This window comes from Oryctolagus cuniculus, chromosome 6, assembly GCF_964237555.1.
Source record: "Oryctolagus cuniculus chromosome 6, mOryCun1.1, whole genome shotgun sequence".
NCBI classification, from domain to species: Eukaryota; Metazoa; Chordata; class Mammalia; order Lagomorpha; family Leporidae; genus Oryctolagus; species Oryctolagus cuniculus.
The window spans coordinates 164,498,350-164,512,075 of NC_091437.1; positions in this window are offsets into that span (position 1 = coordinate 164,498,350).

The following is a 13,726-nucleotide window of genomic DNA, read 5'->3' on the forward strand; positions in this document are numbered from 1 at the left end:
AGGAGGGTGACACAGGTGCCTGAGGTTGTCACAACACACAGGCCAGTGGAATTTTCTGCTGTGTGTGCGTGAGGTCACAGGCACATCAGGGTTTGGGGTTTTTGACCACACAGGGGTATTGTGATCAGATCACTGCAATAATAAGCACTTATAAGGCAGGTGCATATAGTGTCCACTCATAGACACTCAGATACACTCATATGCATGCAGGTACCTTGACTTATTAAATGCTGATCCACAACCTTCTTAGGCAGCTATAACTGAATTCGTTTTTGCAGATGAGGTAACTACAATAACCCTCCTAGCATAGGACGATGATGATAACAAATGGGACAATAAGTGAGGCATTAATGGATGTCCTTGGATAAGAACGCTTGTAGGGTCACTCTGCCGTAAGCCATGCTAAGTCCCACAGTGCACAGCCTGCTTCCTTCTCTGGGCTGCACCTGTTGTCGGGTGGGAGGGAGGTAGCTGTGAGGGGTGGGAGCATGCAGGTGGATGTGCCCTAGGGGCCTGCCCTGCAGGGGACCCTAATTCTGCACCAGGAGCCAGCCCAGGGCATGAGGTGCATGACAAGAGCCCCAGGTAGCCGCAGAACAGGCTGGGAAGGCAGCGAGTGCCCAGGAGAGGGGCAGGCCGTGCACGGGAGCCCGCTGGGGTTGGACGGGGGATTCAGATCCAGAAGCCTGAGAGGTGTGAGAAGGCAATCTCGGGGCTGAGAATGAGAGTGGGCAGCCGCTCGGTCGTCTCCTTGCCAATTCCCTTCTCATTTCAAGGTGATGATGGCATCGCTGGAGGTGAAGTCATTTCTTGGAATTTAATCTGGGCCATTCGAGACCAACCTGGCCAGTGTGGGAAAAGTGGAGGAGGGGGACGGAGAGTGAGGTGCACCAAGAGGTGGTAGCCAGGAGCGTGCCCACCGAGGCCCCTGGGCCCGGCCGTGGGCCCTTGCTGGGGCCTCTTCTGCCTTCCACTCCTTGCTCTGCCTTCCCATCCGGGAGCTCTACCCTCCCTGCCTCTGAGAATCCCATGCCCTTGGGTGTTAGTCCTGGAAAGATTCTCCGCAGCACGCATGACCTTGCCGTGAAGTCACGGAGATGTGACCAGGATGAGAGCTTCTGAAGCCCAGAGCACAGCCAGAGTAGTCCGCTTGCCCTGCTCCTGGAGCGTGTTTGTGTGTGACCCTTCCCGCCCACACGTAGGAAGGAGGTGCAGGCAGAGTTAAGTGGGCACGGCTGCACAGACTTGGTGGGCAGGGCAGAGCAGAGCGGCAAACCTCCTCCACCCCTCGAGTCCCAGACCCGGGTCCTCTCCAGCATCCGTGAATCCTCTTAGCTCATCTGGTAGCAGAGGAGGAGCTGACAGGCTCGTGAAAGCCACAGGCCGCAGGGTCCCACCTCTAGGAAGTCTGACTCAAGTTTGGAGGACGTCGTCTTCAACCAGACCACCTCAGCCGAGCCCAGTGCAAGCCGAGACCCCGGGAAGCTGCGCTGAAGCCCCCAGGATGAAAACCCAGACGCCGCATGGGTCTGCGCATTTTCTCCTGCCTGGCTCCCTAGCAATCACTCTAGTGACCAGGAGGTGGCAGCAAAGGGCTTTCCAGGGGTCCGCACCCACCTCCGCAGCGTGGAGCAACCTGAGCCTGTCAGGGTGGGATTTCAGGCGTAAAAGCAACAGGGGCAAGGTCGGAGGCTGCCCAGGTATTGCACTGTGGGTGGTGCAGGTGGCCCACACCTTGCTGGGGGGGGGGGGTGCGCTCCTGTGGAAGATGATTTTCTCTAGGGAAGCCGGGGTCTGGAGGGATTTGGGGGGGGGTCTCTCTGGTGCTGCATTACAGACGCTGTTGTTGGAGATGCGGTGGAGAGACTCATGAGACAGGGACCTCCCTGTACATCCCCCTAGGCCGGCGACTTCACCCCTCAGCTGCGGCTTAATGTGGGGTGCGGGAGCGAGCACGGTGTCCATCACATCCGGATGCTTGTCACTAAATGAATTGACCCAGTGTGAGGTCCGCCCAGTACTCAACTATGGATCAGGTGCCACCTGTTGGCACTACTGTTATAATTATGGAGACACATGGGGTATAATTAACAGGCATTGGGCTGGGTATCAGGTGAGGACGGGGTGGGGCCATCCACAGAGCTCAGGTATGCAAGGGCCAGAGGAACAGGTGCACAGGGAGAGGAGGAGGAGGGTGGCCCTGATCCAGTGAGGAAGGCTGGCGATGTTGAGCGTGTGTGTCATCTGGGGACAGGAGGGAGCTGCAGCCACAGGGCTGAGGAGACAGAGTGGGTTGGAATCACCTTAGAGGGGAGGAGAGACTCAGACGTGACCTCAGGCAGCTCTGGCACTGGGCTGTTGATTCGGGGTGGGGGGGGAGAGCCTCCAGGCAGGTGGGAGCCAGGGAGGGCAGGTGTTCCAGAGAAAGTTGCTGGCACAGGTGTCAGGCCAGGGTGGAGCTAGAGTGGGGAGGCAGTCGGTGAATCCCCGAAGCAATCCAAGTGAGGGCAGAAGCACCATGGCTAGAGGCGGGTGGGCAGTGGACTAATGGAGACAGGTGGGGGCAGGAGAGGGGAGTCCATGTCCGAAAAGTCTTGGATGCTAACCTGTGGTTTGTATATAAGAAGACAACGCCAACTAGCAAGCAACAGTAGCAGCTGACACATGCTTCATGCTGAACTATTGGTCCCTGTGCTAAGCCTATGGCCTGTGACTGCAGCCGGATAAGGGTATACATTGCTGTGGTCCCCAGGAGGCCTGGTTTCCAGGGTGGTGCTGGTAGGAGGTGTGGGACCTTTAACAAGTGGCCCAGTGCGATGTAATGAGGTCATGGGATGCTCCCTTCAGAAGGGACTAATGCTGGCCTCGTGGAGTGAGTGAGATCTCCTGAGAGTGGTCACACACGTGGCCCCTTCTGCACACAGATGACACCCTTACTGCTTCTCTGGTGACCCAGCCAAGGGGGTCCTCACCAGAGGCCCAGCTGATGAGGCCCCCCAACAATGGACTCTCAGCCTTCCAAAACTAAGTACAGCTCTTTCCTCTGTAAAGTGTCCAGCCACAGGCATTTTGTTATAGAGCAGAAAGGGCGCAGAGGGCATGAGTGGCTAGTTCCAGGTCCCACAGCTGGCCAGGGCTCAAACCAGGCAGGCCGACTCCCATCCCCATCTTCAGAGATTCCCGAGCAGGGCTCTATGGCAGGATGATCTTTGCAGCAGAGGTGTGGAGCACTGGGGGGAGGGGAGGGGAGGGAAGGGGAGGCCGGGGGGCCAGGGAAGCCTGCTGCAGCAGAGGTCAATGTTCCTTAGTCGGGAAAGGCAGGGCCAGGGCTGTCTCCCGGGAGGAGCCCACCCTGCCGTGCTGGGCTCAGCTTGAGCACTGCACGCAGCTCAGGGATCTGTGGGAACCAGCAGCAGAAGGAATTGAGGAATTGCTCCATCTGCTGTGCCGGGAGCCTCCTGCCAAGGGGAGGGACAGGACCCTGGGCTGGAGGTGGGAGGGAGCTGTGGTGCCCGCGCTCCTGGGTGCTGCTCAGATGTGTCCTTTGACCCATGCACACAGTCCTGCTTCCTGGAAGTCAAGGATTTCAAGGATAGAATATTGCCAGTCATTTCAGACTATGCACAGTAGCAAGTTTTGTTTTATATTACTCTAGGACCACTTTGCTTCATGCTGCTGTTTGTTTATTTATTTTAAAGATTCATTTATTTATCTGAACGGTAGATTTATAGAGAGTGAAGGAGAGAGAGCAAGCTTCTATCTGCAGGTTCACTCCCCAAGTGGCCGTAACAGCTGGGACTGTGCCAGGCCAAAGTCAGGATCCAGGAGCTTCATCTGGGTTTCCCACATGAGTTGCGGGGCCCCCAGGGACTTGGGCCATCCTCTTGCTTTCCCAGGCATATCAGCAGGGAGCGGGATCAGAAGTGGAACAGGAGCTAGAACAATTACCCATAGGGGATGCTGGTGTTGCAGGCGGCAGCTTAACCCACCTCACAGCCCACAGCACAGTCCCTATTTATTTATTTATTTAAATGCACACACACACACACACACACACAGAAGCTCCAGAGAGAGGCGAGGACCCAGGGTCCAGCCTCGTCCCTCACCCCTGAGCTCACCGCCACGCTCAGGCGTCTGCAGTTGGCACGGACGTGCCTTTACCATTTTTAAGGATCGCAATGTGGCCCAGGAAAGTGCTGCTCCAGGACTCCTACTTTCTACTCAAAGGAAGGAAGTCTCTGTCATTTCGGTTTTGGAAAAAGCTGTTACTCGTCTTCAAATTTATTATTTTCTTCTTCCACTTCAGTGAAAACGCTCGCTGCTATTTGCTCGCTCAGCGTGTGAAGGAGTTGCGTTTCATTACCAGGCCTCCTGATGTTGAGCCATCTTTGCATTGTTACAGAACTGTGCTACCACTGCCCGTGGATCCTTTGTGGAGGCTGATGACCTGAAACCATTTAACTGTAGAGCCGGCCAATCTTCCGTAGGAGCTGTGGCATATCTTTGGGGTAAAACACCAACCCCAATTACCTGCTTCTTCCGTGGTGGCTCCCTGGCCCCCTGCCCCTCAAGCATCCCTGAAGCGGTGCAGGGACCTGCAGCATTCCCCAAGTTCATCTTTGCGTTCATCGTTTGTCTCTGGCTTCTTTTCTAAGCCTCTCACAAAAGCTCGACAATCGTCCTTTTAAAGCTGTCCCTGTTTTCTGTTTGCGGATTCATCGCCTTGGTTCCAACCTTTCCGTCCCCATTTCAGCACCCCTCTAACTGGGTACAAGAAAAACTGGTGGAAGACACACTTAGGGCTCCATCCTGTCGCCCTGCAAAATCCTAAGACAAAATCCTAAGACATTCCCTGCCAGGATAAAAGCAAACTCCCGAGTACAGCCCCCCCACCCCCATTTGCACGCTGTCTACTGCCTCACTGGCCTGGAAAGACGTCTCAATGACAGTTTGCCGTGTGCACTCGTGGCTGCTTTTAGAGCTCATCGCAGAGGCAGCAGGGGAAGGGAGCCTGGCGCTGGGCACTGGCTCCTATCTGGGGATCAGGTCGCTGAGCTGGTGACTCAACCCACCATCTGCCAGCTCTGGAAACGCCTGTGCAGATCCTTCAAGGAGCACCCTCAGAGTCTGCAGCTTCACGTTCCAGCAGCTCCAGGAGGGAACCAGCCATGCTCTCTCCCACCGTATGGCTTCTTATGGGTGGAGTGTGGCTCCCTTATCCTGGGGACAACACAGCAGGCCACACGGCCACCAGCCCCCACGTATCCCATCCTCCCTTTGGGCCTGCTTCCAAGGTAGCAGCTCTGGCAGCACAGAGCTGTTCAAGAGCACCAGTGCACCTCACCCACAGGTGCTTCCTAATATCCACCCATGGGGACCGTCCCCAGGCAGGTCCTGCGGCACGAGGGTAGGAGGTACCCCCGCAAGTCACATACAACAGATTCATGAACACTCTGTTTAACTGAGCCTGCTGTGTCCGGCAGAGCAGCCTCTGGGAGGGGTTGCTGTGGGGGGGACAGTGCTGCACCCACTGTGCTCATGCATAACCCCGCACAAGTGCCCCCACCAGGACACGAGGCACAGTCCCAAGCTTTCATCCCCTGTGGTTGAAGGCCTTTGGAACACTTCCCTGGTAGAGAAAGGGGGCACTCTGACTCGCGTGAGGAGGCCCCCGTTACCTACAGAGCCAGTGTGGGAGTAGGCCACTCTTTCTCAGAGCAGGGGCAGCCCTGGCTGGGGCCACCACCCTGTGTGAAGTGGCTATTAATTCATTTTAAACTGACAATTCAATTTGTGCATCTTTATCACGTGCAACATGCGATTCTGAAACATGCACGCATTGTGGAATGGCGGGATTGAGCTGGTTCAGAGAATACTTGGATTCTACTCTGACAGCCGTTTTCACACTGCTAACTATGGCTCTGCAGATGGTTTTTTAATTCAGCTTCTCCGTATTTTCTTTTTTATTTATTTATTTTTTATTTTTTGACAGGCAGAGTGGACAGTGAGAGAGAGAGACAGAGAGAAAGGTCTTCCTTTGCCATTGGTTCACCCTCCAATGGCCGCCACGGCCAGCACACCACGCTGATCCGATGGCAGGAGCCAGGTGCTTCTCCTGGTCTCCCACGGGGTGCAGGGCCCAAGCACTTGGGCCATCCTCCACTGCACTCTCTGGCCACAGCAGAGAGCTGGCCTGGAAGAGGGGCAACCGGGACAGAATCCGGCGCCCCGGCCGGGACTAGAACCCGGTGTGCCAGCACCGCAAGGCGGAGGATTAGCCTAGTGAGCCACAGCGCCGGCCAGCTTCTCCGTATTTTCAAAGTGCACGAGAGCCCGGTTGCCACGTGCCTGATGTAGCGTCACTTTCACCGCAAGCTGCGTTGTGAGGGGAGGGGGTGCAGGGTACCAGCAGCAGCCGTGGAGGGGTCCCAGGCTTGGGGCCCCACCGTCTCCTGTCAGCTCCCTGAACTTGACAGGAGAGACCCAACAGAACGGCGCACCTAATTAACACTTTGGTGCTCCTCCAAAGAGGCCCTGGTTCGTACCTTCGTTCCGCCTGGCTTGGAATGGCTCAGGTGCCTTGACAGAGTCTGGCCCCGCCTCTGTCCTTTCTGCTGGAGATGCTCCGCAGCCAGGCCAGGAGCTGCGGTGTTTCAGCCTCAGCGGCCAAGCGGTTTGGCCGAGGGCGGGCTCCACGTCCTGCCCTCCACCCGCACGCATCACCTGGGCTGCAGAGCAGGGGCGAGCTGGGGTCGGGCAGCCCTTCTGTGCGATGCAGCAACCTCCCATCTCTCCTTGCTGCAGAGATGTGCGGAATGTGTCGATTCAATGTCAGAATCTGGTCCAGAGCGGCTCCGCACTCTAGGGCCACTTCTGCGGCAACGGCCGTATCACACGGGTTGTGGGAAGGAAGGAACTGGGGAGGGGAAGGGGGTGGAAAGAGCCTACTTTCGGGTTTTCACCCCACACTAAACAAGGTGAGCTACTGCATGTATTACAATCAGATGTGAGCTCTTTGAGTAAAGGCATTTCTGTTTGTGTCACATAGTGATATCCCCAAGGGGGGTGCACATAGTGAGATGAGTGGGTATCTGATGACAGAATGAGGAATTGGTGGCAAAATAGTTTATAAAGCAGCCTGCAGACACATCCCACAATTGAAATTGCTGTAAAATACTTTATGATCACACACTTCATAACTCCAGAACATTGGAGAAATAAAATTTCTTTTATTTGAGCATAAAAGCAAATCCAAAGTGCCCGAGTAAATGTTGCACAGCTGGATGGATTTTCACAGAGGGAAGGCTGCCCCGTGGCCACCAGCTACCCAGGTCAAGGGAGGCAGAAGGGTCGTGAGGTCCCCAAGTGTCCCTCCAGGTTCCCTTCCAGCCACAAAACCCCGATGCTACAGAGAACCACAACCCACCAACACCTAGACTCAGGGTTTTCTTCTTTAGGTTTTATTTTATTTATTTGAAAGGCAGAAGGGGGGAGGGGGGAGGGGAGAGGGGGAGGGGAGGAGTCTTCCTTCCATTGCTCTTTCCCCAAATGGCCACAGCAGCCAGAACTAGGTCAGGCCAAAGCCAAGCCAGGAGTCGGACTCCATCTGGGTCTCCCACATGAATGGCAGGGACCCAAGTGCTTGGGCCATCTTCTGCTGCCTTCCAAGGTACACTAGCAGGGAGCTGGATCGGAGGCAGAGGAACTGGGACTTGAACACGTGCTGTGATAGAAGATGCTTGCATCGCAAGCTGCAGCCTAACCCCCCGGGCCATGGCACAGGCCCCTGGACCCCGATGTCTTTCCCTAAAGGTGAACTTTGTTGTATCTGAGACGCACATGCTCACACACACCCACACTCACACGGATGGGCCAAGACAGCATGTCGTCCCTGTGCCTGGTGTTGGTCCAGGCCATTATCCGAGATTTGCCTGCACGTTTGGCTTGGCGATGCTGAATTCTTTTTCACCATTTTGCATCACCCGATGTGAATGGACCACGTGCATTCATCCGTCGCACCAAATGGAAACACTGTGCTGTCTCCAGGCCTGTTCTGCGAAATCCTTACTCACGGCTCTGTGAGCTGTTGCTCGCCTAGCTCCCAGTTATTACCCAGGCGTGGAATTTCTGGGCAATAAAGAATTCATTTGTTCAGTTTTGAAGATATTGCCTACCAGCTCTATAAAATGGCTGTAACCATTTCCACTCCCGCCAGCCTCGTGCGGGCTGCTTTCACGTCAGCTTTGGACACCAAGGGGCATCCCTGGGGATCTCACTGTGGGTGAAATCTGCACGTGAGGGAGGAGGATGCCTTTTCATTTAACGCTGGCCTTTTGCACATAGGCTTTTGCAAAGTGCTCGTTCAGTCTCTCACTCATTTTTTTCTATTGAATCATCTTTCATTTAAAAGATTTCATTTAAAAGATTCATTCCAGATACGAATCCTTTGTCGGATAATCATCCTGTCCCACTTGTGGTTTACCCAGTTGCTCTCTTTATGACGTGTCTTAGTGAACAGAAATTCCTAATTATAGATTCCTAGATAAATCTTTAAAAAAGTATTGAGGATAAATTTATTTGAAAGTCAGAGTTACACAGAGAAATAAGGAGAGGCAGAGAGAGAGAGAGAGAGGCAGAGAGAGAGAGAGAGAGGCAGAGAGAGAGAGAGAGGCAGAGAGAGAGAGAGAGAGGCAGAGAGAGAGAGAGAGAGAGGCAGAGAGAGAGAGGCAGAGAGAGAGAGAGAGGCAAAGAGAGAGAGAGAGAGGCAGAGAGAGAGAGAGAGGCAGAGAGAGAGAGAGAGGCAGAGAGAGAGAGAGGCAGAGAGAGAGAGAGGCAGAGAGAGAGAGGCAGAGAGAGAGAGAGAGGCAGAGAGAGAGAGAGAGAGAGAGAGGCAGAGAGAGAGAGAGAGAGAGAGAGGCAGAGAGAGAGAGAGAGAGGCAAAGAGAGAGAGACAGGCAGAGAGAGAGAGAGAGAGGCAGAGAGAGAGAGAGAGAGAGAGAGAGGCAGAGAGAGAGAGGCAGAGAGAGAGAGAGAGGCAGAGAGAGAGAGGCAGAGAGAGAGAGAGGCAGAGAGAGAGAGAGAGAGGCAGAGAGAGAGAGAGAGGCAGAGAGAGAGAGAGAGAGAGGCAGAGAGAGAGAGGCAGAGAGAGAGAGAGAGGCAAAGAGAGAGAGAGAGAGGCAGAGAGAGAGAGAGGCAGAGAGAGAGAGAGGCAGAGAGAGAGAGAGGCAGAGAGAGAGAGAGAGAGGCAGAGAGAGAGAGAGAGAGAGAGGCAGAGAGAGAGAGAGAGAGAGAGAGAGGCAGAGAGAGAGAGAGAGGCAAAGAGAGAGAGACAGGCAGAGAGAGAGAGAGAGAGGCAGAGAGAGAGAGAGAGAGAGGCAGAGAGAGAGAGGCAGAGAGAGAGAGAGAGGCAGAGAGAGAGAGGCAGAGAGAGAGAGAGAGAGAGGCAGAGAGAGAGAGAGGCAGAGAGAGAGAGGCAGAGAGAGAGAGAGAGAGAGGCAAAGAGAGAGAGACAGGCAGAGAGAGAGAGAAAGAGAAAGAGAAAGAGAGAAAGAGAAAGAGAGAAAGAGAGAGAAAGAAAGAGAGAGAAAGAGAAAGAGAGAGAAAGAGAAAGACAGAGAGAGGAAGACAGAGAGAGAGGAAGACAGAGAGAGAGGAAGACAGAGAGAGAGGAAGAGAGAGAGAGGGGAAGAGAGAGAAGGGGGGAGGTTTTCCATCCGCTAGTTCACTTCCCAATTGGCTACAATGGCTGGAGCTGCACCTATCAGGAGACAGGAGCTTCTTCCAGGTCTCCCATGTGAGTACAGGGGCCCAAGGACTTGGGCCATCTTCCACTACCTTCCCAGGACATAGCAGGAAGCTGGATCGGAAGTGGAGCAGTTGGGACTCACCGGGACTCAAACTGATATGGGATGCTGGCACTGCAGGTGGCAGCTTTACCCACTACACCACAATGCTGGCCCCTTAATAAATACTTTATGGTGAGTGTATTTTTTTTTATTTAAAAGCTTTTGCCCATACCATGGCATTAACCTATGGTTACGTTTTAGAAATTATAACAATGTTCCTTTTATATTTGGATTTAAAGTTCCATCTGGAGCAAATTTTATGATTCAGTGAGGAAGCGATCAATCAACATTCATATATTAAACTCTGGATATTAGCTTCCTACTAATATGACTGGGAAGGCAGTGCAAGATGGTTCAAGTATTGGGCCCCCTGCCAATGTGGGAGACCCAGCTGCCACTGTTGTGGCCATATGGGGAGTGAACCAGCAGAAGGAAGATCTGTCTCTTCCTTTCTACATTACTCTGCATTTCAAATAAATAAAAGTAATCTTAAGAAAGCCTGTACATCTACGGGGTCCAGAATCTTGCATTATTTAGTGGATTTATGTGTGCATACACATTAGTGGAGACTTGATTCTGTTCCATTCCTCTATTTGCCTAACATTGCACCAGTTGTTGTATTGTCTTAATTATGAAACTTTATAGAAATCTTAATATCTGCTACTAGAAATCCTCCCTGTTTGCCCTGATTCTAGGAGATTGTCCTAGCTACTCTTGGCCATTTGTATTTGGGTCACCGTGGCTTGGGTGAAAGAAGTATCCCACCTAGGTTGGGTTCCCTTCATTTTGTTTTGCTTTTCTCTAAGACTTTTATTCCCCCCAGTTCCTTGCAGATAGTCTACACATACACACATGTGTGTACACAATTCTCATGTGCACACACATGTGCACACAACTCTCATGTGTACACACACACAGTCACATGTACTCATGCACAACTACCCAGTGAGCTGTGCCTCAAGTTCCACACGCACCCCGTGGTCTCCTCGCAGGTTGTGACAGACGTCACTCAGGTGGTCAGAGGCAGCAGCCTGAGCACGGGGTGCTGCTCACCCGGAGCACCCCCCGCCCCAGGATGCAGACGCAATGCTGTGAGCGGCTCAACCTAGCCACAGGAGAGGGCTGCTGGCAGCCCTGCCTGATGTCCACCCGCAGGTGTGGACATGGGAGCCCGCCTGGCTGTGGTTCCTCCAGACCCCTCCGGCCTGCCCCCAGTGCAGCCACAGGGAGGGAGGTGGTATGGCCCTGCTGAGTCCGGACACGTTGCCAAATCACGTACAAATGAATGATTTTTGTTTGGAGCCACTGGTGCTGGGGTGACAGTTTAAATACAAATGGTTGTTGGCAGGCGCTGCGGCTCACTAGGCTAATCCTCCACCTGCGGCACCAGCACCCTGGGTTCTAGTCCCGATCAGGGTGCCGGATTCTGTCCCAGTTGCTCCTCTTCCAGGCCAGCTCTCTGCTGTGGCCCTGGAAGGCAGCGGAGGATGGCCCAAGTGCTTGGGCCCTGCACCCCATGGGAGACCAGGAGAAGCACCTGGCTCCTGGCTTCGGATTGGTGCAGAACGCTGGCCGTAGTAGCCACTTGGGGGGTGAACCAACAGAAAAAAGAAGACCTTTTGCTCTCTCTCTCTCATTGTCCAATTCTGCCTGTCAAAAGAAAAAAAATGGTTGTCAGAAACCAGTTGCTAAGGGGTGAGCATTCCTCCTAGCAGTTGAGACACGGAGGTCCCACGTCAGAAAACCTGGGTTCACCTCCCAGTTCTGCTCCTGATTCCAGCTTCCTGCCTATGCAGACCTCAGGAGGCAACAGCCTTGGTTCAAGCAGCTATTCCTGCCACCCATGTGGGAGATCTGGGTGGTATTCCTACTTGCCAGGAATTGTGGAGTGATTCAGCCAATAGGAACTCACCTGTCTTTCTACGTCCCTATGCCTCTAAAATAAATAGCAAGTAATAAAATTGAAAAGAGGAAATGGGTTAGCAACATTACAACAGTCACAAACTTGCCATTTGCTTTACATTTAGGCAGACAAGGAAGAGAAATTGCAGTTGGAGGTTGGACCACAGGATACCTGAGTAACAGACCGGCAGAAAAGCAATGAAGCTGTCAGCTGGGTAGTGTGGGAGAAAGAACGTTGTCTTGGTGGAGATCGCCAGGCTGAAGGCTGAAAACGCCAACCGACCTTTTTTTTTAGCCGTGTGTGATAAAGTCCAGGAGGAGCAAGGTAACGTAAGTGAGGAAATGTTCAGTTTTTAGGGAGAATTTGGAGCACATAAAGGAGTCAGAAGTTGCAGGGTTGAAAAGTCCCTAGACTTTCCTAAAGATGTGCGATGCAAGAAAAGGTCTCGAGGTGACAAACTGAGTCCGAGCTGTCTGTAAACACGGCATCAGGGTCAAGATCAAGTGCAAGGTGTGCCCCTAAGACCCTTCGTTCCTGCCTCAGGGAAACTTAGGGTAGAACCAACTGGTCTCAGCCAGCCCAGAATGCCTGGGAATGTTGAGGCACGATGCACTGAATGTCTTAACTCCCTAGAGGTGCCCCAATAACCTAACGAGTTTCCCCACACAACTGGCAGCACAAAGAAAGAGGAAACGTAAAGGAATTTGTGGGCGGGTGGAGGATTTTTTCCAAGGGACAGAACCGCAGTTAGCATCACAGAAAACCCACGGAGACTTTCAGCAATGTGCACTGATGGAGAAGGAATCAAAGGGGTGCAGAAACAGCCTCCCGTTTTCTATCAGGCTGGGAAAGCGACTCGGCTATAAACACGACCCCTTTGTTCTGGGACAGGGGCACAGACTCAGAGGACAGATGCCAGAGCCATGGAGAGCTGCTCCCTACTGGGCTGTGGGCGTGAAAGCCACTCACTCGCCCACTGTGTCCTGCTGGACTTCAGGGCTGCTGTCAGGTGCCTTTCCTCACCCTTGCATCACCATTGATGTTGGAGGCACCGGGTGGGTGGGCAGACAGAGGCAGAGGACTTTTCTCTTTAGTGACAGGACTGCCAATTGAGAGCAGGTGTTCCCAAGACACTTAGCAGCACCCGAACCCAATTCAGCAGGTGCCATCCTGGACTTCAAGCCCGAACCTGATGCCACCGTCAGATGAGGCTTTGAGGACCTCTGGGTTCAAAGAAACAGTCACTGAATGTGTGGAGGTAGCCGAACCTCTAGGGAACAGAGGGGAGACCATGGTGGGTGGTTACTGTGGTCACAATGAGCCACACCATCTGGGATGCGTGTCCTTATGAGGTCCCCTCCAGCATGGAGTCCAAGTGTGGCTCTCTGCCAGATACACCCAAGGAGGCGTTGGCAGGTGCTTTGCAAGTAGGGAAAGTTGTTCTGAGGACTCCTGGTCAGGACCTCAGCACAACATGCAACAAAGCCCTAGAGCCATGGGGAAAGTCCCATCCAAGATCAGCAAGGCCCCAGCCATACCCCGGCTGGAAGCCCACAGCCATCTTGCAGCCATAGGCCTGAGTCATCATGAAAGTGACTCTGAGCCCTGGCCATTGCATCCCAGCTGGGACACCTCTGTCTTCCCATCGCTCCCATGCCACAGGTCAAGCAGCCTGCTTCAAAGTCGTCAATTATGTCCCAGTTCACGGAGGTCAGAGTTCCAGGCCCAGCTGGATTTTCGGCTGAGGGTCTCGAGAGGTTGAGATCAAGGTGTTGGCAGGGCTGTGTCTCTTTCTAGAGGTGCCAGGAAAAATCTCCTGCCTGGGTCATACACACAAGTCGTCGGCACAATCCTCTTGTGTAGGCCCCTCCATCTTTAAGCAGCAGTAGGTACATCTGGATCTTCCCACACCCCACTCTGTCTCCTCTTCTGTTTTTGGCTCATGTGATGACACTGGGCTCACCAGATAACCCAGGAC